Source organism: Schistocerca gregaria, chromosome 2 (genome assembly GCF_023897955.1).
Source record: "Schistocerca gregaria isolate iqSchGreg1 chromosome 2, iqSchGreg1.2, whole genome shotgun sequence".
NCBI lineage: Eukaryota > Metazoa > Arthropoda > Insecta > Orthoptera > Acrididae > Schistocerca > Schistocerca gregaria.
The window spans coordinates 981,342,815-981,367,991 of NC_064921.1; the positions used below are offsets into that span (position 1 = coordinate 981,342,815).

Consider the following 25,177-nt stretch of genomic DNA (forward strand, 5'->3'; position numbering starts at 1 on the left):
TTTTAAAAAATAGCAGGTGCGGGTGTCTTCCTCAGCAGACGCTACGCAGTACTTACCCACGGAGGAAGGATAGTGTATGTATTAAAAAGGAATACTGGTTACTTTTCTCAAATGGAGAAACTATCGTTTTGTGCTGTGTGAGTGTGAAGTAAGGAAATGAACCAGATATGAGTTTCGAAAGCAGCACGTGTTTAGTTTACTGATTCCGAAAGTGAAACTTACCGAGAATCGTTAACCCGTTTCGTTGTTTATTAATATGTAAAAAATGGACAGTACGATTTCGTGAACGACCAACAGAAAGAAAGACACGTTTGTGATGAGGCAGGGAGATGAAGGTCTTACGTAGTCAGTGATAAAACCATGCAAAATATTGTAGATACGAGATACCAACCGATTTAGAGGACACACCTTCAATGCTGACATGTAGTTTCAGGTGTTAGAAGCCTAATGGGCTATCCAAGACAAATGGTAAGGGATACCGAGTCGTAGAAGTAGTTCAGTGCAAGGTACCGCATGACCACAGAATGTTTATAGCTCACAGAAAATCAGCCAGTACCATTCGTATAATAAATCAAGTTACTTTAAGTAATTTTTAGGTAGGAAGCCTTCCACAGTCAATGATGTTGTTCAGTAGTGACTGGAGCGCGAGAAGAGAACTTATTTAGTTGAAATTAGCAAGAACGAAACATCCCAGTGCCAGGTTCTCAAAATACAAGAGGTTTAATCCGATTTTATAACACTATGTGTTCTACACTAATAAAGGCAGAAATTTGACTTATTCATCGAAATTAAATTTTTATTTGTGTATCAGGTGAATGTTGTCGGTCTTGTGATTATCATTAGGTGTTTATCTGGTGGCAGCTAGCTAAATTTCAGGAATAATGGACCTGGATATGTATTAGATATGGCTGTTCCCACGACTGCAAGTACATGTTGAAAATTTCGTTTTAAACAGATTGCACCACATCACAGACACCTACATGTAAGCGCATTTATTAACAGTGAACAGCCTCAACGATGATTCCCTTATAAGGGCCTTAGGAATCTCTCATTATATCATTCGTGTCGTAGGCCGTTTTTTTTTTTTTGTGAAGTTCGGCGAATACTCTATCCGTGTGCTTTATGTTCCGTTCCTTTGGCCAAACTGCGTTCAAGGCTACGGGTCGAGTTTTTTTATTGTCCGGATGTACGGCGGGGAGTTCGAAACCTAAGTTAGTGGTATCATCCCTCGTTAAAACCACTTCGCAAAAAGGGGTGGCGCAGTGTTAGAAGTGAGTGCACCATCTTGCTTTGCTGCAGACATCGTTGTGTTGTAGTACAGATAACGAGTACTCGTACATCACAGTGTGCGAATGAAATGACGTAGCAGTTGGAAACATTACTACAAAGTTGAAGTACGTGCAATAGTACGATTCTTGTGGATGAAGCATCTGAATCGCACACAGACTAACTGTGAAAGTCTGGCAGAATGTCGACCAAATTCAATGTTGTTTCCAGCCGTAGTGACATGGTGCCAACAATTTTATTAATTCTCCACAGGCGTGGTGATCCTTAACGCGAAGAAGAACCACCGACATCGACCATATCCAGGCAATCCAGGAACTGATTTGAAGCAACCGCAGATTTTTAAACGATGAGGACGTTCACACAGTGATGCTCGGATGACTCCGTAACGAAGGATAGAATTCCTGCTGTTGAGGAATCGGACGGTTGGTAAGAACTTTCCCAATTTTGTTTACAGAGACTTGGTGATTGTATTGAAAAACAGTGTCAAGCATCTGTGTCATTTCGAAGTGTAGAGCGGGCTTCAATAAAAATTACTTGCGCTCGCACGGTAACGTTAGATTTAACTTTCGAAGTCGCCTTGTTTGTCACGCATCTAATTAAGTGAAACGTAGGTTAAAACTTTGGTCCTAAATTTAATTTTAAAAAGCCTCATACTTCTGCATGTATAAAAAAAAACACGAGTTTGGAAACGTCTATATCTACATGTACATGGATACTCTGCGAATCACATACAAGTGCCTGGCAGAGCGTTCATCGAATCACCTTCATAATTCTCTATTATTCCAATATCGTATAGCGCGCGGAAAGAATGAACACCTATACTTTTCCGTACGAGCTCCGATTTCCCTTATTTTATCGTGGTTCAAAATGGTTCAAATGGCTCTGAGCACTATGGGACTTAACATCTGTGGTCATCAGTCTCCTAGAACTTAGAACTACTTAAACCTAACTAACCTAAGCACATCACACACATCCATGCCCGAGGCAGGATTCGAACCTGCGACCGTAGCAGTCGCGCGGTTCCGGACTGCGCGCCTAGAACCGCGAGACCACCGCGGCCGGATTTATCGTGGTGATCGTTCATCCTTATGTAGGTCGGCGTCAACAAAATATTTTCGCATACGGAGGAGACAGTTGGTGACTGGAATTTCGTGAGAAGATTCCGTCGCAACGATAAACGCCCCATCTTTTAATGATGTCCAGGCCAAATCGTGTATCATTTTTGTGACACTCTCTCCCATATTTCGCGATAATACAAAACTTGCTGCCTTTCTTTGAACTTTTTCGATGTACGCCGTCAGTCCTACCTGGTAAGGATCCCACGCCGCGAACAGGGTTCTAAAAGACGACGGACAAGCGTAGTGTAGACAGTCTCCTTAGTAGGTCTGTTACATCTTCTAAGTGTCCCGCCAATATAACGCAGTCTTTGGTTAGCTTTCCCCGCAACATTTTCTACGTGTTCCTTCAAATTTAAGTTGTTCGTAATTGTAATACCTAGGTTGATGTGGTTGAATCTACAGCTTTCAGATTAGACTGACTTATCGTGTACCCGAAGTTTAACGAGTTCCTTTTCGCACTCATGTGGATGACCTCACACTTTTCGTTATTTAGGGTCAACTGCCACTTTTCGCACCATTCAGATATCTTTTCTAAATCTTTTGCTGTTTGTTTTGATGTTCTGATGACTTTATTAGTCGATAAACGACAGCGTTATCTGCAAACAACCGAAGACGGCTGCTCAGATTGTCTTCCAAATCGTTTATATCCGAGGGCTGTCCAGAAAGTTACGATTGATCGCGAAATGAAAATCACAGTGAAAATCAGAAATGTTTCATTTGTAACAGTTAGCTACAGCTTTCAGCTACTTCTCTATGTTGTCGCCGTTCTGACTCAGACATTCGTCGTAGCGTTGTACCAACTTTCTAATACCCTCATCATAGAAGGCAGCCGCCAGTGCTTTCCACCAATTCTCTACGCTGGACTAAAGCTCGTTGTCTGTGCCAAAATATTGTCTTTATAGCCAGCGGTTCGTTTGAGCAGAGATGAAACTCAGTGGGAGACAATTACGGGCTGTATTGTGGGTAACCAAATATTTCCAAGTGAAACGCTGCAGGAACATCTTCATTGCCCCTGCAGAATGAGGCTGAGAATGGTCTTGAAGAAGAAACCGCACGACAGTTAAGTAATGTTGGTTGCATAGCTTCAGGGGAAAATTCTCACCAGGCCCTCGTACTTGGCGGGAGACACTATTTTCTATAACATCTTTATGCGCTCACTAAGAGCTCAGGAATGAAAAGAGCGACATAATTCTACCTAGACTCATACTAGAGACACTGCCCAACACATCTTTGCAAAGCTTTATCTGATTTTCATAGTTGTTTCCATTTCGCGACCGATCGTAACTTACTTTCTGGACAGCTCTCGTAGATAAGGAATATAAAAGGGGCTATAATACTACCTTGGGGAATGCCTGAAATCACTCCTGTTTCACTCGATGACATTCCGTCAATTACTACAAACTGTGACCTCCCTGACAGGAAATTGCAAATCCAGTCACATAAACTAATGGTTCTTTTGAAGTTAAAAACTTTGTTGGCCATGGCATAAGTTAAAATACATGCCAAGTTTCTATCTTCGTTTCTGTACAAGATAGAGTCCTGAGAAATCGGATGAATCTTATATATAAACGTCCCTGCTGATTGTAAAGAAAAGTAAATAAAATGTGATGTAAATATAGAAAGATTACGATACCTAAGTGTGCATCATGCTTTTTGTCATCCTTCTCGGGTATCGCCGCTTTTGTCGCGTTCGCGGCAGAGGCCTGCTCCTAAGACGGCGAGGCGCCGTCGGCAGCTCTCAGGCGTCGCGGTGTCCCCGTACCTCGGCTTGCCCCTGTCGCCCGGGGCGTCGAGTCGGCCGGCGTCGCCTTGTCGTAGGTCGCGTCGCCGCCCGCAGCTGCCGCCGGTAGTTGCGGACGCCGTCGCGAGAGGCGCTGCGACGCCTCCTTGGCGATTCCTTGGCGCCGCCTCAGTCGGCCGCCCGACGCCGACGCCAGCGCAGGGCGTCGCAGCGGCGGCCGCGGCGGCGGGCGTCGGCGTCGCCGCCGGGCGGCGGATCGGCTCGGTGCCGGCAGCGGGCGTCCGCTGCGCAGCGCTGCGGAGCTGGCGTCGCTGAGCGACGGTCACCCCATACACTACCCACTAGTATCAATATCATCTCCTAGAGTACCGATTTTTTACAAGCATTCCGTTGTAAGAGAGCTATACAAACTTTTAACTATCATCTCGTAACAAACAGCATGCGCCCGCGAAACTTTGTGTTGATACTGTTACATATCTATAAAGCTGCCCTTCGATGCACAAATTTTTTTCAACGATACACGACTTGACAGAAACCTCGGTTATATACGGATTTATGCAGTTTTGATTTTCAGAAAATATTGGTCTTTCCTGCGCAGCTCGTGGTCTCGCGGTAGTATTCTCGATTGCCGAGCACGGGGTCCCGGGTTCGATTCCCGGCGGGGTTAGGGATTTTCACCTGTCTCGAGACGACTGGGTGTTGATGTGCCGTCATCATCATCATCAGTCATCCCCATTACGGTCGGAGGAAGGCAGTGGCAAACCACCTCCACTAGGATCTTTCCTAGTGCGGCGGTGCCGGCCTCCCGCATTGTTACCCTACGCTCTGTCACAGAGTATGGGACTTTATAATCATCATCATTGGTCTTCTATATGTATGGATCCACAACCAATGTAAATTTCTCAAGGAAGTCATTTTCCTGCGTATACTGTTTTACTTTGAAACAACTACTTCATTTCATTACTTATCGGTCACCTAATTCCGCTCCCTTGATCATTTTCGAAATACAATTCAATAAAAAATTGTGATAAATGTAACATTATGTACTTTCCACACCTATGTGATTTCACTACAACCACTGAAATTACAGTAACTTCTTCAGACGTTAAATCCATCATTTAAAAGAAGTAAATATGACCCATATGCGTGATTTGACAGTGCCAACACTTTTCTAACGAGATGTCTGACGCCACAATGATGAGACCTGCATAAGAGCCCTTTATTCCTTCCTACATATGGGTTTAACATTTTTTTCCTGTCATCAGTCCTCTAGATTCATGTTATGCGCCAAGCATTTCTGTCCTGAATAGTATTTATGTGTTAGACATAATCCAATCTCTGCCTTCCCCAACAGGTCTTACCCTCTACATTTCTCTCAAGTACTATGCAAGTTATTCCACGATGCTTTTATGCATTTGCATTATCCTGTCCCTTATTAATGTCGGCGGTTACTTTCTCCGCCAATTCAGCAGAACCTACTCGTTTCTTATCCATCCATACAATTTTCAACATGATACTATAGAATCACATTTAAAATCCTTCGATTCTCCATTTTGTAAGTTCTCCTACAGCCTGTTATTCAGTTTTATACAGTGCTATGCTTCAGAGTCATGTTCGGGGTAATTTCTTCTTCAGATTAAGGCCAATGTTTGATTCAAGTAGACTTATTTTGGTTAGGGATTCCCTCTTCACCCGTTGCTTGTCTACTTTTTGTCTCCTCTTTGTTTCGTCAGTTCTGTATTATTTTCCATCAAAGATAGCAGTATTGCTTCATTTCGTCTACTTTTCCAGATTCTGATGCTAAGCTTTTCGCTATTTACGTTTCCGCTTCTCCTCGTTTCTTTCGTCTTTCCTCAGTTTATTCTACACGTCTTGTAATTCTTCTTCAATTTTACTGAGGATGTCACTTCATCCCGGATTTTAATCCTACCCTGAATCTCTCTTTCATTACTGTCATTGCGTCTTCGTTGTATACACTGAGCTGTAGAGTGGGAAGACTGCATCTCCATCTTACACCCTTCTTAACCCCCATACTCCGTTCTTGGTCTTAGGTTATTATTGTTCCTCTTCGGTTCGTTTACGGTACATGCTACGTATTACTCTTCTTTTCCTTTTAGCTTATTTCTATTTCGCTTAGAATTTCGAAGGTATTGCACGATTTTATACTGTCTAACGCATTTTGCAGTTCGACAAATACTTTGAGTGTCTCTTGATTTATATTCCACTCTTGCTTCCATTACCAATTCCAACGTCGGAACTACCTCTCTGGTGTCATTAGTTGTCTGAAAGCCTAATTAATCATCAATCTAACAGCGTGTCGATTTTGTTTCCCGTTCTTCTGTACATTACGCTTGTTAGCAATGTGGGTGCATGTGACGTTAAGCTGATTGTACAGTAATTCTCGCAATTATATGCCCTTGTGCGGATGACTTTTTTTCCAAAAGTCTGAAAATGTAGGTCTGTAGTTTCATATATTCTACATTCCAAATTAAACAGTTACTTGGTTACCTCTTCCCCCCCCCCCCCCCCTCCCCACCAAATTTTGGATTAATGTTATCTGCCCATTCTACCTTTATTTCATCGTAAGTCTTCCAAAGTTCGGTTAGAATATGACTTTAATAATGTATACTCTACATGTTCCATCTATACTCGCATATCTTCTTCTGTCACGGCATCAGGTAAGTCCTCCCTCTCGTAGAAGATTTCGATGTACTCTACGCAAACTTCCGTTCTCTCCTTTGGTTTCAACAATGGAATTCCCATTGCTTCCTCAATGTTGAAGCTATTGCTTTTAGTTTCTCCGAAGGCTGTTTTGACTCTTCTGTATGCAGAATAAGTCTTTGAAAACAGAGATATTAGGTAGTAATAGAGTTTGCGGTACTTACACAAAGAAAAGTTAATTAACATTTTCGTTTTTAAAAAGCATGGAATTCAAAAAAAGGCAGGGAAAAAATTTTCTTCCAGCAAGACTTGAAGAACTAGAGACACGTATTTTGTTAGTTTATTAATTCGCGATACCGACACTCAACCGGAAAACGGGCTAGAAAAGGGAGATTTTGGAGAATTATGAACGTATCATAAAGCTGTAGAAAGGCAGAAAATTGTATTAAATGTATAGATCCAGGGAAAGGTCTCAGGTTCGAGACCCGGTCTGCACACAGTTTTAATCTGTCAGAAAATTTCAGAAATACCCATGTTAAATTAACAAATATTTCCAGGAATTAGATAACGCAAATTTTTTTTCACTCATATTGATTAAGTATAAAAAAGTGCTTAAAAGTATCTAATGATTCATTACATGATGCTGGAAGTAGCAGTTGACGTTGGTTTATAATCGAAAGACAATGCATGTTGGATAAACGATTCCATGAATCAAAAATACAATGTACATACGTTAGCCGACTACCTGCTCCTGTCTTTTTTATGCAGAGATCGCAACCGCATATGGAAGTGGACTAGGAAAAAATTGACAATCATTAATCAGACGTCAGAAGTATAGATAATGGTCGAGCCCCTGCTACGAAGAATAACAATTACACCTGGTTCGTGCGTCAGTATATTTATAATCCTCTGACAAAAGAAGAATGAACACTATTAGAATATAGAATTTACATCTTGGATGCTTACCATCCGAAATATCAATAATGGTTTCGGATATTTTTATTTGTTGTGTCATCATAGGAAGGAGAAAATTACTTAGCTCAAGAACAATAGGTACTTCTCCTTTCATAGTAACTCAATGAAGGACTTCACGTCACAAACGCATGAGAACTGTTTCAACTTATCATATAGTTTATCTCTTTATTAAAACAGCAAAAAGTATAATTTATAATATATTTGGTTATTTAAATGCAGCCACACGACCTCAAACAATGATCTTGCGGAATCAATCACGACGGACTCGTCATTAATTAATTTATTATCCATTTACTATAAAGAAGGTTTTAATCAGCAAAGAAACAATTAATTTATTTGATACGATAACATTTAAGGAGACGCTTTTAGAAATAAAAGGTATGTACGAAAATAAATGAAAAGCAGAACTATAAATAAAAGAATAACAGTCTCTTAAGGAGAACAAGTTTAGAATTTAAGAAATAGGAGTATTTTGTTACTTTTAAGAAGAATAATTTCGCTAATAAAAGAAAAAATGGGTAACGTGCAGCTCACGTTCTTGTGAGAGACGAAGATCAGACCCGGATAGAACCCGTGCGGCGGATTAACGACCGTATCTGGAGCCCGATCAGTCCGAGTGTCTTTTTTAGCGGTTTCCCACGCTCGTTTAGGCAAATGCTAGGTTGTTCCCCAGTTTCCGTCTCGGACGTACGGCACACAAACAGTTAAAATAACGATTACACGCGGAACAAAATTAACGAAGTTCACTGACGGGTGGCTCACCGACTTACCTCCATTAGGACTGCGACGACAGCAAGGGCATTAGACAGCAAAAATAAAATAATAAATCTGTTAAAACTTGAGTATAGCTTAACTCATACTATACAGGATTGATGCTAACGAAAAGAAGAAGACAAATGTGCATTAGCCGACTGTGTCACGGCTTCTGCATTAATTTTGAATATCTTTTTCGCCGTTTCCCGAGTAGCAATAGAGCTTATGCTAATATATACAACTTAACATATACAAATTAAAGTCTTGACGGGTAAACCGAATGATATAAGAAATATTTAGAAAATATAATCGGCACAGTCGAATCTTCTTTTTCAAGTCAATTTCTTTCCACCATTTTCATCAAGCTGTTAAGGAAAACAACAAAAACCTAAATCTGGTCTGCTTGAAATGACCTGACCCTTGGTTCCTCTGAATACGCGTCCAGTGGCTTACCACTGCACCTTGTCGCTTGGTGACTGTACTGACGATGATTATCCATGGGTTCAATACCAAGTTCAGAACCACCACTGCTAAAAATGAGAGAAATGTGACTCTTCAGTGGGTTAAACCCTATTAGTATCATTTGTTCTCCCGCGCACTTTATTAAAAATGTATAATTTGAATATAATCTGTATTCTGTGTTTCGTAGTTGAAAGGTGGTGGCTCATCGCACGATCTTCTTAACAATCTGCCTCTGTTTTGCCGGTCTTCCGCGTCTTGGAGAAACTGGGCACATCTTTGGTTTATCTTCTCTTTCATCTGGTCCATTCTTAGAGGATGAGTAGCAGGATTGTATGGAAGCAAATATTAGAAAAGTTCCTCTCCACCCTACGTTCTTGAAGCTTCAGTTTGTTGGTTCGTTTGTGCATCAATGAAACTCTCAGCAACCTCCTGTAAGTCCACATATTAAAAGCATCAGTTATTTGGCTTCCCGTTCAGTTAACGTACAGGTTTCAGCCAGATAGAGAAAACAGAAAATACCTAAGATTTCAGCACTCTCAATTTAGTAAGTATTGTTGGGGCTCGGTCTTTCCAAATCACTATCAGTATCGATGCAGCATCCCAAAGCAGAGACATTCTACGACGCATTTCTTGTTAGGGGCCACCCTCTGTCTGAACCAGTGAGCCCAGGCACAGAAGTGATCAACGTCTTCATATTCTCGTAGTATATCGGGACATGGTAGTTAGTCACGTACGTCAGAGTTCCCATTAGCTTGGTCTTTTTCTCATTAAGTGACAAATCAGATTTCTCATTTTCTGTCTCAACTCTATTTGGTTGTTGATTCATTTCGACTTCTGGTTCTTCGCACAGCATGCTGTCATCAGGAATAATGAAAATTATTCCTAAAATTCTTTTGAAATACATAATTAAAATAAACCAAGAAACAGAATCTAAAATAATAAATCCCTTACCAAATAACGAATGAAAATTCAGAACTCTAACATTCCACGAATAGCGTTCTACAATAACAAAACTATGAAACAACTATTAAGTAGATTCTATTAACTGTATTTTTATGCTTTCACAATTGATTTTTGTCTACGTGTGCCAGTAATTAGTGGAAAAAAACAGTGGAAAGGAATACCGACGTCGTCTTTACAGCTCTTAACTTACTTCCTGCTTTTCTAAGGTGCTACCTTACTTCCTTCAGGTAAGTTGTTCACTTCTGATGGCGTGACTTAGCTGAGTCCTATGTGACATGACAATCTTTCCTCTTGGGTAAACCGTAACGTGCTTTTATGTGTGACTTTTACTGTCCACATCTGCAGTGCTGGCAGTTTTAACGCAGCTGCCCGAAAGCATTAGCAAGCTTCTTTCCGTTCTTCGAAGACTGGAGCTCGATTAGTACTGTTCAGGTTATTCTGCGAGCTTTAACGGAATTAAATAGCCGGAGGAACATCAGTTAATCCGTCTAACCGGAAATTTTTTATTTTTCCGCTCGCTTTTATGTCTATCATTTGCAAAGTATGAGTTTATGCCTTAAGAGTAAGACAATGTAAGAATTTCAAATAGCACAATTGTCCACAAAAAGTTCTCGGTTTACTTGCCGCGTCGAATTTGAATAAAATCCCTAGCTTTCGATGACTACCTCCGTCATCTACGTCAGGGGTAAAACCGACTGCCAGTTTTACCCGTGACGAAGATGACGGAGGTAGTCATCGAAAGTTAGGGATTTTATCCAAATTTGACGCAGCAAGTAAACTGAGAACTTTTTATGCAAGGACTCCGTCGCGAAAGAGTTCGTAGAGATAGCACAATTGTGGACTTTCTGGCGGTCAACAACAGGGTTAATCTTTTCTCCGCCTGTCAGCTATGAACATTTCTTTCGACATCAGAATTCAAACTTCCTCTTCATTGCTCGTGGCGATCTCTCACTACGGTAGTTGTTTCAGCAACGGAAGTGAATTTTCTGAGGTGTAAGTTTTGCCCTGAGGACTGACTGCAGATGTCTTAACCTTTTGACCAGTTATACATTACCAAGACAATTAGAGGAACATCAGTTCACCTTAAGCCAACATCTAGAGAAATCCTTGGGCTTCTCGTCACCTACAATGCATACACAGGTGACAATTACCGAACTATATGAAAAACGAAAACTTGTTACAAACTACGGCGTGCCCACACTTTATTCAACATATAAACGTCGCTACAGATATTCGGATTTAAGTTATGACATGTTCGACATCCTGCCATCATTGGCGATGACGTATTACAGACGAATAGTAAAATTCTGCACGATCCGCTGAAGTGTGGGTACATCGATTCTGTCGATGACCTCCTGAATGGCTGTTTTCAGCTCAGAAATGGTTTTTGAGTTATTGCTGTACAACAGAAGTCGTATGTGTTTAGATGTTGGGAACGTGACGGACAATAGAGACCCATGCCAGTGGCGTCTGGATGCCCCAAGAGCCGGAATGCGGTCCCCAAAGTGCTCCTCCAGGACATCAAAAATTCTCCTGCTTCAGTGGGGTTGGACTCCGTCTTAGATGCATCACATTTTTTTCGAAATCAGGGTCATTATGGACAATGGCGATATACTGTACACCACACAGTCACCTGTTGACGGTGAAAAGGCTTCTCGATCGAGAAATGCTGATTCTCAGACCCCCAAATACGCCAGTTTTGCTTGTTGACGAACCCATCCAAACGAAAGTGGCCGACAACAACAAGGCGCGTGCACATGGGTATTATAATTTCCATCATGCCGCGCGGCCAACCGTGCAGTTTGAACGGACTGACGTCCGCCGTTCTGAAGTTATGACGATTTTATTTCATATCGTCCAATGATTGTCACCCTGTAAATCTCAAGCACACGTAGGAGTGAAAGAGGTTTTTTAATTATCAAACTTCCCCCACACATTGAAAGAGGAGCAATGGGGACTTCTGATTGCTTAGTACACAGAAATTTTAAGAGAAGTCTACTGCGACGTGTGTAGTTGCATGTGACGAAATCTGGACATATTTTTACGAAGCTGTAGATAATCTGGAAAGACAGAAGTGAATGTTTCAGCGAAAGGGTGTCAAATTAGGCAAAATACACCGTCCAAACCGCAGATCTGTCACGATGAAAATATTCGCATTTTCTTTGCTGAATTTGATTTATTGAATGATACCGCGTTCCAATCAAAATACAGTCACTAGAGAGTATTAAGCGCAAAAATACAAAAGAAATCGAATTAGCTAATTGCTACCTCGATGCTGTAGTACAAGGGTTATTCGGGAAGTAAGGATCGATCGATCGCGAAATGGAAACCACAGTGAAAATCCGATGAATTTTTGCACAGGTGTGTTGGGCAGTGTTTCTAGTATGCCCGTCGATCTCGTTACGTCGTTCTTTTTACTTGTGAGAACACAGGGAGCACATGAAGATACCTAGAACAAAAATGTCTCCCACCAAGTACAAGGGCCTGGTGAGAAATTTCGCCTGAAGCAATGCAGCCAACATTACATAACTGTCGTGCGTTTTCTTCTTCAGAACAGTGGTCAGCCACATTCTGCAGGGGCAATGAAGATGATCCTGCATCGTTTTCAATTGGAAATGTTTGATTTCCCATAATAAAGCCCGTAATTGTCTCGCTCTGAGTTTCATCTCTGCTCACATGAAACGCTGGCTATGTAGACAACATTTTGGCACAGACAGCGAGCTGTAGGCCAGCGTAGAGAGTTAGCAGAAATCACTGGCGGCTGCATTCTATAGCGAGGGTACTGGAAACTTGGTGCGACGCCACGACAAAAGTCAAAGTCGGATCGGCAACTATGTAGAAAAGTAGTTGGAAGTTGTAGCTAACTGTTGCAAATAAAAGTTTTGGCTTCCACTGTGGTTTCCATTTCATGACCTATCGCTCCTTACTTTCCTAATAGCCGTCTTATGTGCATGGCGTAACGCTTATACATGCGTCTAAGACAGTATCCAAAAAGTATCAACTAAACTCTAAGCCAACTCTTGGCAATGAATTGCGATATTAGCTCTTGATAAATTAGCAGTCATAATGAGCCGCACTTAAAGTGCTGTACGTTAGAGCACATTGCAGTGTTTCATCGTACCAAATCGTCCCCTATAGCTATGGCCTCAGTTCGGACTTCAGACACGGCTCAGTAGGCGTGACGCACTACTTAGGTGAACGCCGTTACTGACAGTGATGTGTTTGTCGCCATCTTAGACGTGCCGAGAGCAGTTGATTTATCAGTCCACGAGCGTTGTACATCAGAGATGACGTTACTCCGTGACGTTGCAGCATATTGATTTCTGGACCATGAAAGAAACTGCGACATTAGAGATATACTAAATCTTCAACCCATTACAGATATAACTGAAAAAATGGACTGAACTGGAAACAGCATGACCAACTTGTGACAGATAATAGGATAACTTAAGTTACAACTCTATATAACCCAATAAGGAAAGGACACACTGGCAGTCCCTTAAAGTGAGGGCGTGAATAGTTGTGAGGCGGATCAAATCGAAAGTTCAGGGACGGTTTGTGCAAAAAGAACAGTCTGAACGGTTTATACAAAGGAATCCCTCTTCATAGTGTTAAGAACGTGTTATGCAGATATGTGAAGCCAGCAAAACAATATTGTTACAGAATAAACTAAATTAATCGATTTTACGGCACAGACAACGAGAAATGTAGTGTGCAAGTAAGTAAGTGAATTTCAGTTACACGTGAAATTATTATATCCAGTCGTTATAGGAAGGGTGATGTTCCGTAATACAGTATGTAATATCGGTAAAATATGTAATTTGTCTTCCCTTTTCCTGAATGAAGTGACTGTAGTCGCAGTTTCACGGTTTGCTTTTGCCTCTAGGTAGCAAACCATCTATATAAATAATTAACTTGAGCTTCGTGTATCGGACAACAGACTTTCAAGTATTAGTGACCTCTGTTTCAGAGTTTCGCGGACTCATAGTAGCTGTACGAAGGATCTTCAAGCACTTGCATTTACACTGTGGTGAGTAAAGCCATGGGTTATTGATAGGCAGTTACACAGACGGCGGTAGTAAAGCGTACACAAGGCATAAAGGGGCAATGCTTTGGCGGAGTTGTCATTTGTGCTCTGGCGATTCATGTACAAAGGTTTCCGACGTGAATATGGCCGCACGACGGGAATTAACAGACCTTGAAAGCGGAATGGTAGCTGGAGCTAGACGCATTGGACATTCAGCTTCGTTAATCGTTAAGGAATTCAAAATTCTTAGATCCATAGCGTGAAGAGCGTGCCGAGAATATTAAATTTCAGGAATTATCTCTCACTACGGGCAAAGCCATGGCCGACAGCCTTCGCTTAACGGCCGGGAGCAGCGACGTTTGCGAAGAGTTCTCAGTGCTAACAGACAAGCAACACTACGTGGGATAACCGCAGATATCAGTGTGGGATATACGATGAACATACCCATTAGGACAGTGCTGCGAAATGTGCCATTTACCGGATGTGGAAGCACACGATCTATCCGAGTGCCCTTGCTAAAAGCACGACATCACCTGCAGCGAGCCGGCCGCTGTGGCCGAGAGGTTCTAGGTCCTTCAGTCCGGAACAGAGCGACCGCTACGGTCGCAGGTTCGAATCCTGCCTCGGGCATGGATGTGTGTGATGCCCTTAGGTTAGTTAGGTTTGCTTAGTTCTAAGTTCTAGGGGACTGATGACCTCAGGTGTTAAGTCCCATAATGCTCAGAGCCAATTGAACCATTTTTGAGGCTACAGCGTCTCTCCTGGGAACATGACCATGTCGGCTGGAATGTTCACGACTGTAGAATCGTCGCCTGGTCCGATGGCTCCCAATTTCTGTTGTGAAGAGCTGATTGTAGGCTTCTAGTGTGGCGCAGTCGCCAAAAGCAATGGATCCAAGTTATTAACAACGCACTGTATTAGCTGGTGGTGGCTTCACAATGTGGTGGGCTGCGTTTACCTGGACCATGGAATGGGGAATTGTTTCTATCCGCTACTTGGAAACTATTTGCACCTAGACATGTTCTTCAAGTTCCCAAATAATGATGAATATTTTATGGATGACAGTGCGCCATATCGCCGGGTTACAACCGTTCACGATTGGTTGAAACACCGTTCTGGACAATTCGAATGAACGTTTGGCCACACATATGTCCTTACATGAATCCCTTCGAACATGTATGGGACATAATCGAGAGATTAGTTCGTGCGTAATATTCTGCACCACCAACACTTTCGCAGTTACGGACGGCTATAGAGGGAGCATGAGTTAGTATTTCTATACGTGACCTTCACAGACTTGTTGTGTTCAAGCCACGTGGAGTTACTGCAGTACACCAGAAAAAAGGAGGACCGAAGCGATGTTAGGGGAACTCCCACGACCTTCGTCTTCTCTGTGCATGTAGCTTGCGAAAATCGTGCACCTGCTTGAATCAATGCGTCAACACGAATTTCTCCTTGTAGCTGCCTTCTCAAATATTTAGCTTTCCTGCGTGAATAGGGAGGTAGTGAATAAATGTTGTTGTTGTTGTTGTCTTCAGTCCTGAGACTGGTTTGATGCAGCTCTCCATGCTACTCCATCCTGTGCAAGCTGCTTCATCTCCCAGTACCTACTGCAACCTACATCCTTCTGAATCTGCTTAGTGTACTCATCTCTCGGTCTCCCTCTACGATTTTTACCCTCCACGCTGCCCTCCAATGCTAAATTTGTGATCCCTTGATGCCTCAAAACATGTCCTACCAACCGATCCCTTCTTCTAGTCAAGTTGTGCCACAAACTTCTCTTCTCCCCAATCCTATTCAATACCTCCTCATTAGTTACGTGCTCTATCCACCTTATCTTCAGTATTCTTCTGTAGCACCACATTTCGAAAGCTTCTATTCCCTTCTTGTCCAAACTAGTTATCGTCCATGTTTCACTTCCATACATGGCTACACTCCAAACAAATACTTTCAGAAACGACTTCCTGATACATAAATCTATATTCGATGTTAACAAATTTCTCTTCTTCAGAAACGCTTTCCTTGCCATTGCCAGTCTACATTTTATATCCTCAGTGAATAAATACACTCCTGGAAATGGAAAAAAGAACACATTGACACCGGTGTGTCAGACCCACCGTACTTGCTCCGGACACTGCGAGAGGGCTGTACAAGCAATGATCACACGCACGGCACAGCGGACACACCAGGAACCACGGTGTTGGCCGTCGAATGGCGCTAGCTGCGCAGCATTTGTGCACCGCCGCCGTCAGTGTCAGCCAGTTTGCCGTGGCATACGGAGCTCCATCGCAGCCTTTATCACTGGTAGCATGCCGCGACAGCGTGGACGTGAACCGTATGTGCAGTTGACGGACTTTGAGCAAGGGCGTGTAGTGGGCATGCGGGAGGCCGGGTGGACGTACCGCCGAATTGCTCAACACGTGGGGCGTGAGGTCTCCACAGTACATCGATGTTGTCGCCAGTGGTCGGCGGAAGGTGCACGTGCCTGTCGACCTGGGACCGGACCGCAGCGACGCACGGATGCACGCCAAGACCGTAGGATTCTACGCAGTGCCGTAGGGGACCGCACCGCCACTTCCCAGCAAATTAGGGACACTGTTGCTCCTGGGGTATCGGCGAGGACCATTCGCAACCGTCTCCATGAAGCTAGGCTACGGTCCCGCACACCGTTAGGCCGTCTTCCGCTCACGCCCCAACATCGTGCAGCCCGCCTCCAGTGGTGTCGCGACAGGCGTGAATGGAGGGACGAATGGAGACGTGTCGTCTTTAGCGATGAGAGTTGCTTCTGCCTTGGTGCCAATGATGGTCGTATGCGTGTTTGGCGCCGTGCAGGTGAGCGCCACAATCAGGACTGCATACGACCGAGGCACACAGGGCCAACACCCGGCATCATGGTGTGGGGAGCGATCTCCTACACTGGCCGTACACCTCTGGTGATCGTCGAGGGGACACTGAATAGTGCACGGTACATCCAAACCGTCATCGAACCCATCGTTCTACCATTCCTAGACCGGCAAGGGAACTTGCTGTTACAACAGGACAATGCACGTCCGCAAGTATCCCGTGCCACCCCACGTGCTCTAGAAGGTGTAAGTCAACTACCCTGGCCAGCAAGATCTCCGGATCTGTCCCCCATTGAGCATGTTTGGGACTGGATGAAGCGTCGTCTCACGCGGTCTGCACGTCCAGCACGAACGCTGGTCCAACTGAGGCGCCAGGTGGAAATGGCATGGCAAGCCGTTCCACAGGACTACATCCAGCATCTCTACGATCGTCTCCATGGGAGAATAGCAGCCTGCATTGCTGCGAAAGGTGGATATACACTGTACTAGTGCCGACATTGTGCATGCTCTGTTGCCTGTGTCTATTTGCCTGTGGTTCTGTCAGAGTGATCATGTGATGTATCTGACCCCAGGAATGTGTCAATAAAGTTTCCCCTTCCTGGGACAATGAATTCACGTTCTTATTTCAATTTCCAGGAGTGTAGTATGGGTTTGAGCATAGCTCCCAGAGGAAATTACGAAATTATCGTATCACCAAACAACTGATCATCATAATTGTATACTGTGATCATTCAATCGAATGTTTCATGTATCAAGCCTTGTACGGGGGGCGTTTGAAAAGTCCGTGCAGAGTCCGAGAGGTGGCACCACCGGCGCGTATATAGGTCATGTTTAGTTAGTAGCATCTTTGGAAACAACGCACGCTAAGTTTCAGCCATATTAGTCTATCTCTTTGTGTTTGGCATTCGTGTGAATCAAGGGAGTCGAGTGATTGTCAAAAAATGGACGAAAAAGAATTTAGTGTGATGATTAAACATTACTTTATGAAAGGCAAAACGCCTCAGGAGACTAAAGAGAAGCTTGATAATCATCACAGTGACTCTGCACCTTCGATTAGAACAGTTTATAAGTGGTTTCAAAATATATGGGCACAAGTGGTGCTGAGCGTTCTGGACGCCCTGTGGAGGTTACGACTCCAGAAATCGTTGATAAAATCCATGAAATGGTGATGGATGACAGAAGAGTTAAACAGTATGAGATTGATAATGCTGTGAGCATCTCGAATGAACGGGTACATAATATTTTGCATTAACATTTGGACGTGAGAAAGCTATCAGCAAGATGGGTCCCGCGATTGCTCACGCTTGACCAAAATTGGAATCGTGTGAAGTGTTGCAAGGATGGTTTGCAGCTGTTCAGGAAGAATCCGCAAGACTTTAAGCGTCGTTTCGTCTCTGTGGATGAAACATGGATACATTACTATACTCCTGAGACCAACCAACAATCTAAACAATGGGTTACCAAGGGAGAACCTGCACCAAAAAATGGCAAGGACCATTCCTTCGGCCGGAAATATTATGGCGACTGTATTTTGGGATTCGCAAGCGATAATCCTCATCGACTATATGGAAAAGGGTAAAACTATTACAGGTTCATATTGTTAATCGTTATTGGACCGTTTGAAAACCGATCTGCAAGAAAAAAGCCGGCGATTAGACTGCAAAAAAGTCCTTTTCCATCACGACAATGCACTAGCACACAGCTCAGAAGTTGTTGTCGCAAAATTAATGAAAATAGGATTTCAACTCGTTTCACATCCCCCCTATCCTAACAACTATTTGTTCCCCAATTTGAAGAAATGGCTGGCGGGACAAAGTTTTTATTCAAACGAGAAAAAGATTGCAGCAACTAATAGCTATTTTGCAGATTTGGACAATTCCTATTATTTGGAACGCATCAACAAATTAGAACAGCGTTGGACGAAGTGTATAATTCTAAAAGGAGACAGTGTCGAAAAATAAAAATTTTGACCCCAAACACGTAAATTGTTGTTGTTGTGGTCTTCAGTCGAGAGACTGGTTTGATGCACCTCTCCATGCTACTCTATCCAGTGCAAGCTGCTTCATCTCCCAGTACGTACTGCAGCCTACATCCTTCAGAATCTGCTTAGTGTATTCATCTCTTGGTCTCCCTCTACGATTTTTACCCTCCACCCCGCCCTTCAGTACTAAATTGGTGATCCCTTGATGCCTCAGAATATGTCCTACCAGCCAATCCCTTCTTCTAGCCAAGTTGTGCCACAAACTCCTCTTCTCCCCAATTCTATTCAATACCTCCTCATTAGTTATGTGATCTACCCATCTAATCTTCAGAATTCTTCTGTAGCACCACATTTCGAAAGCTTCTATTCTCTTTTTGTCTAAACTATTTATCGTCCATGTTTCACTTCCATACATGGTTACACTCCATACAAATACTTTCTGAAATGGCTTCCTGACACTTAAATCTGTACTCGATGTTAACAAATTTCTCTTCTTCAGAAACGCTTTCCTTGCCATTGCGAGTCTACATTTTATATCCTCTCTACTTCGACCATCATCAGTTACTTTGCTCCCCAAACAGCAAAACTCATTTACTACTTTAAGTGCCTCATTTCCTAATCTAATTCCCTCAGCATCACCCGACTTAATTCGACTACATTCCATTATCCTTGTTTTGCTTTTGTTCACGTTCATCTTATATCCTCCTATCAAGACAATGTCCATTCCGTTCAGCTGCTCTTCCAAGTCCTGTGCTCTCTGACAGAATTACAATGTCATCGGTGAACCTCAAGGTTTTTATTTCTTCTCCATGGATTTTAATTCCGACCACGACTTTTTCTTTTGTTTCCTTTACTGCTTGCTCAATATACAGATTGAATAACATAGGGGATAGGCTACAACCTTGTCTCACTCCCTTACTTACCACTGCTTCCCTTTCATGCCCCTCGACTCTTATAACTGCCATCTGGTTTCTGCAAAAAATGTAAATAGCCTGTCGCTCCCTGTATTTTACCCCTGCCACCTTCAGAATTTGAAAGAGAGTACTCCAGTCAACATTGTCAAAAGCTTTCTCTATGTCTACAAATGCTAGAAACGTAGGTTTGCCTTTCCTTAATCTATTTTCTAAGATAAGTTGTAGGGTCAGTATTGCATCACGTGTTCCAACATTTCTACGGAATCCAACCTGATCTTCCCCGAGGTCGGCTTCTACCAGTTTTTCCATTCGTCTGTATAAATTCGAATTCGCGTTAGTATTTTGCAGCCATGGCTTATTAAACTGATACTTCGGTAATTTTCATATCTGTCAACACCTGATTTCTTTGGGATTGGAATTATTATATTCTTCTTGAGGTCTGAGGGTATTTCGCCTGTCTCATACATCTTGCTCACCAGATGGTAGAGTTCTGTGAGGACTGGCTCTCCCAAGGCCGTCAATAGTTCTAATGGAATGTTGTCTACTCTCGGGGCCTTGTTTCGACTCAGGTCTATCAGTGCTCTGTCAAACTCGTCACGCAGTATTGTACCTCCCATTTCACCTTCATCTACATCCTCTTCCATTTCCATAATATTGTCCTCAAGTACATTGCCCTTGAATAGACCCTCTATATACTCCTTCCACCTCTCTGCTTTCCCTTCTTTGCTTATAACTGGGTTTCCATCTGAGCTCTTGATATTCATACAAGTGGTTCTCCTTTCTCCAAAGGTCTCTTTAATTTTCCCGTAGGCAGTATCTATCTTACCCCTAGTGAGATAAGCCTCTACATTTTTAGATTTGTCCTCTAGCCATCCCTGCTTAGCCATTTTGCACTTCCTGTAGATCTCATTTTTGAGACTTTCTATTACTTTTTGCCGGCTTCATTTACAGAATTTTTATATTTTCTCCTTTCATCAATTAAATTCAATATTTCTTCTGTTACCCAAAGATTTCTAGTAGCCCTCGTCTTCTTACCTATTTGATCCTCTGCTGCCTTCACTACTTCATACCTCAGAGCTACCCATTCTTCTTCTACTGTATTTCTTTCCCCCATTTATGTCAATTGTTTCCTTATGCTGTACCTGAAACTCTGTACAACCTCTGGTTTGTCCAGGTCCCATCTCTTTAATTTCCCACCTTCTTGCAGTTTCTTCAGTTTTAATCTACAGTTCATAACCAATAGATTCTGGTCAGGGTCCACATCTACCCCTGGAAATGTCTTGCAATTTAAAACCTGGTTCCTAAGTCTCTGTGTTACCATTATTTAATCTGAAACCTTTCAGTTATAAGTGAAGTTATTATATCCAGTCATTATAGCAAGGGTGATGTTCCGTAATATAGTATGGAATATCTGTAAAATATGTAATTTGTCTTCTCTTTTCGTGATTTAAATGCCTGTAATAGCAATTTCACGGTTTGTTTTTGCCTCTAGGCAGCAAACCATGTACGGTACTGACCATTAAAATTGCTGCACCACGACGATGACGTGCTACAGACGCGAAATTCAACTGACAGGAAGAAGATGCTGTGATATGCAAATGATTAGCTTTTCAGAGCATTCACACATGGTTGGCGCCGGTGGCGACACCTACAAAGCCCTGACATGAGGAAAGTTTCAGACCGATTTTTCATACACAAGCAGCAGTTGACCGGCGTTGCCTGGTGAAACGTTATTGTGTTGCCTCGTGTAAGGAGGAGAAATGCGCACCATCGTTTCCGACTTTGATAAAGGTCGGATTGTAGCCTATCGCGATTGCGGTTTATCGTATCGCAACATTGTTGCTCGCGAGCCAATGACTGTTAGCAGAATATGGAATCGGTGGCCTAGTATCACGAGGAGTGGAGATGACAGGCATCTTATCCACATGGCTGTAACGGATCTTGCAGCCACGTCTCGATCCCTGAGTCAACAGATAGGAACGTATTTCTACACGTGACTTTCACAGACTTTTTGTGTCCAAGCCACATGGAGCTACTGCAATAGACAAAACAAAAAGGGGTCCGAAGCGATGTTAGGGGAAATTTCACGATTTTTGTCTTCTCTACGCATGTAGCTAGAGAAAATCGGGCACGTGTGTAAATCAGTGCTTGAACCCGAATTTCTCTTTGCAGCTGCCTTCTCAAATATTTAGCTTTCCTACGTGAATAGGCGGTAGTGAACAAATGGTATGGGTTTGAGGATAGCTCCCAGAAAAAATTCCGATATTATTGTATCACCAAACAAGTGATCATCACAGTTGTGTACTGTGATCAGGACACATAAAATGTATGTTGAACATTCAGATCCTATATCTTATGTGTCAAGCCTTGTACGAGGGGCGTTTGAAAAGTCCATGCAGCGTCCGAGAGATGGCACCACCGGCGCGTATATAGGTCATGTTTAGTTAGTAGCATCTTTGAAAACAACGCACGCTAAGTTTCAGCCATACTGGTCTATTTCTTTGTGTTTGGCATTCGTGTGAATCAAGGGAGTCGAGTGATTGTCAAAAAATGGACGGAAAAGAATTTAGTGTGGTGATTAAACATTAGACCTACTTCTTATTTTGCGTAACTTGACCATGTCAAGTCTTGTAAAATGTTTCTGTAGTATTTGATGATAATGCGCTTAGCCATAAAAAAAAAAATCTTACCATGGCCCTTTTTCCCGCTGTCTTCCATTCCAACAAATTTTCCTTAGTAGATGCAGTATGGTAATCAGTCAAATGACTTTCAGAAGTAGTAAAAAAAAAAGTAAAATCACCGACCCCATCAATACCTTGCGAGTAGGCTGAGAACGGTCGCCAATTCAGACAAGTGAGATGAATTTATAGTGCAGAGGAGTGTTACCGGGTTGTTTGGACGCGCAACGGGGAGCGCAGTCGTTAGCGTGATACGTTCTGGGGCGGCTGGGGGCGGCTGGACGCAGAAGTGCGTGCTGGCTGTGCTCGCCTGCGCTTGCCGCCACTTGGCGCTCGGGCCGGCAGAGATGTCCGCGAGATAAATGTTGCACCAGCGACGGCGGCCTGCCGTCACGCCGCGTTTAACCTGAGATGTTGCGCCGCCGGCTCCTGTTTAACTTGGCGGAATCTTAACTCGAAACTCTGCCGAGCAGAGCAGAGCAGGGGCTCCGTGGCCGCAGAGAAACCAGCCGGCGGCCGGACACGCCGACTGGTTCCCATCTTTACCGCGGCCAAAATCCCGGACTCGCTCTTCCGCCCCGCCTCGGGGGACACTCGCCCGTTTCACGCTACTCCTCCGTAACGCCGAACAATTTGCATGTTTAGTTAAACCTCCCGAGTGGTCTCAAATATGGAGCAGGGATCGTAGCGCATATCATCTGTCAACAGTGTCGCATACGTTTCTAATTTGTTTGGGAGTGTACATCAGTCAGTTCTCTTGTTGGCTCGCGGCAGTCTTATACGTAACCAGACCATCCAATTCGTTTACTTCTAGTGTCATGACCTGATGTAATAAAAAGAAAAGGTCTCAGACCTGGTTTCTAGATTCACTGAAATATCTTGATCCTATTTCTTCCTCCGTAATTCCTTTCCTTCTATTTTTCTGTGAGTCGACTGGTTCCTTTCTCGGATTATTGTCCTCTTTTTTTGTTTCTGTTTCTCTTCTCTTTTATTAATCAAGTTTTTCTACCATTACTTTCACCTTATTACTGTATCCTCTCCATTTCTGTCTCCCTTATCACCTCCGCCATTGACTTCGTCGCCGAGCGGTCTTCCGCACTGCAGTCAGGGACTTTGGGGCTGGTCCCGGTGGAGGTTCGAGTCCTCCCTCGGGCATGGTTGTGTGGGTTTGTCCTTAGGATAATTTAGGTTAAGTAGTGTGTAAGCTTAGAGACTGTTAACCTTAGCAGTTAAATCCCGTAAGATTTCACACACATTTGAACATTATTGTTTGTTTGTTTGACTTTGTCTTTTTGCGTTATGCGTTTCTCTTTCCTTTCCTTCTAATTTCATTTTTTTGTTTTAGTTCCCCTTTCCTTTACCTAGTGAAGCCCTCACCTCTCCCGCTCTCAATTTCCTTCCTGGCGTTCGTAGATCCTGAAGTATTTTTATTCGTTTATTGTAATCAGATTCCCGTGTTTACCTTACATCATTAGTATTGCTTCTGTATTTCTTACCTTTCTCCATTTCCTTCCCTTTTTCTGTGTTTTCGACTTGTATTTTCCTGCTTCCTTTAACCTGATTTAGTCTACTTTTTCCTTTCCCTCAAACCTCCTGCCGCCCGTTTGTGACCGAGCGGTTCTAGGCGCTTCAGTCTGTAACCGCGCGACCGCTACGGTCGCGGGATCGAATCCTGCCTAGCGCATGGATGTTTGTGATGTCCTTAGGTTAGTTAGGTTTAAGTAGCTCTAATTTCTAGGGGACTGACGACCTCGGATGTTAAGTCTCATAGTGCTCAGAGCCTCAAGCCTCCTATAAGATGCATCGGTCTACAATAGTGATTTTCTGACCGCCAACACTGAGAAGAGACAAATTCCATTCAAAATTTATTAAAAGTAGCTACGGTCTAATTTGAAACATCACGAGATTGTTTTAATCAGTATGGACTGACTATAAAAACCCGCCAGGATAGCTGCGAGCGCTGCTTCCTGGACTCGCGTAGGCGCACCGGTTGCGGATGGAATCCGCCCGGCGGATTGACGACGAGGGCGTGTGTGCTGGCCAGCCTGGATGTGGCTTTTAGGCGGTTTTCCACATCCCGATAGCTGAATACCAGGCTGGTCCCCATGTTCCGCCCCAGTCACACGGCTCGCAGACATCTGAACACATTCACACTCTTTCATGGATTCCACGAGACACACACAGTTGGGGTGCACTATTCCCGTCCTGGTGGGTATAAGTTGGCGGCAGGAGGGGCATCCGACCACCCCTTAACATTAACATGCCAAATCCGATTAACCACAGCCGACCCTGCGTAACCGTGGGACAAGGCGCAAGCGGTAGATAGGACTGACTATAAAAGAGAATGAACTCTTAACACAGAGACAGAGAAAGCAATTTCCTTAAAGTTTTCTGATAAGGAGTGTTCATTGATAAACAAGCCTCTGTTTGCCTCTTAAATGTAACTAGCATGTACCTTAATCAATGGCTGAAGATCCCAGCGAGCCTCAATTTTATATTAAGAAACAACAATTCACGATAAGACCCCCTCCCCTCTCCCCTTAGATTAATGATACCGTATACACTCTTGATCTGTTATTTTCCTGTTTCATTCACAATAGTTTCCATGACAATTTAAACAACACAGGGCACAGAAACTCAATGTTCACCTATCTCCAAACTTTATGACACGTTTTTGGGCCTTATAAGAGTTGCCTTATCCACAAGAGAATGGTTAAGTTTCTCGACGTAGAAGAGCACTTTCGCGGCAGCTGATTGCGTGTATATAGAAATAA

The 25,177-nt window shown here is 43.2% G+C and overlaps 1 long non-coding RNA gene across 1 annotated transcript in view; it reads left to right on the forward strand.

Moving 5' to 3' along the window:
• Positions 1–1,545: 1,545 nt before the first annotated feature.
• The window catches only part of LOC126336717 (uncharacterized), a 140,599-nt gene continuing 116,967 nt past the window's right edge, over positions 1,546–25,177 (forward strand). Inside the window, exon 1 of the long non-coding RNA XR_007564986.1 lies at positions 1,546–1,713. This is a non-coding gene — a long non-coding RNA (uncharacterized LOC126336717). The remainder of the gene's footprint in view (positions 1,714–25,177) is intronic.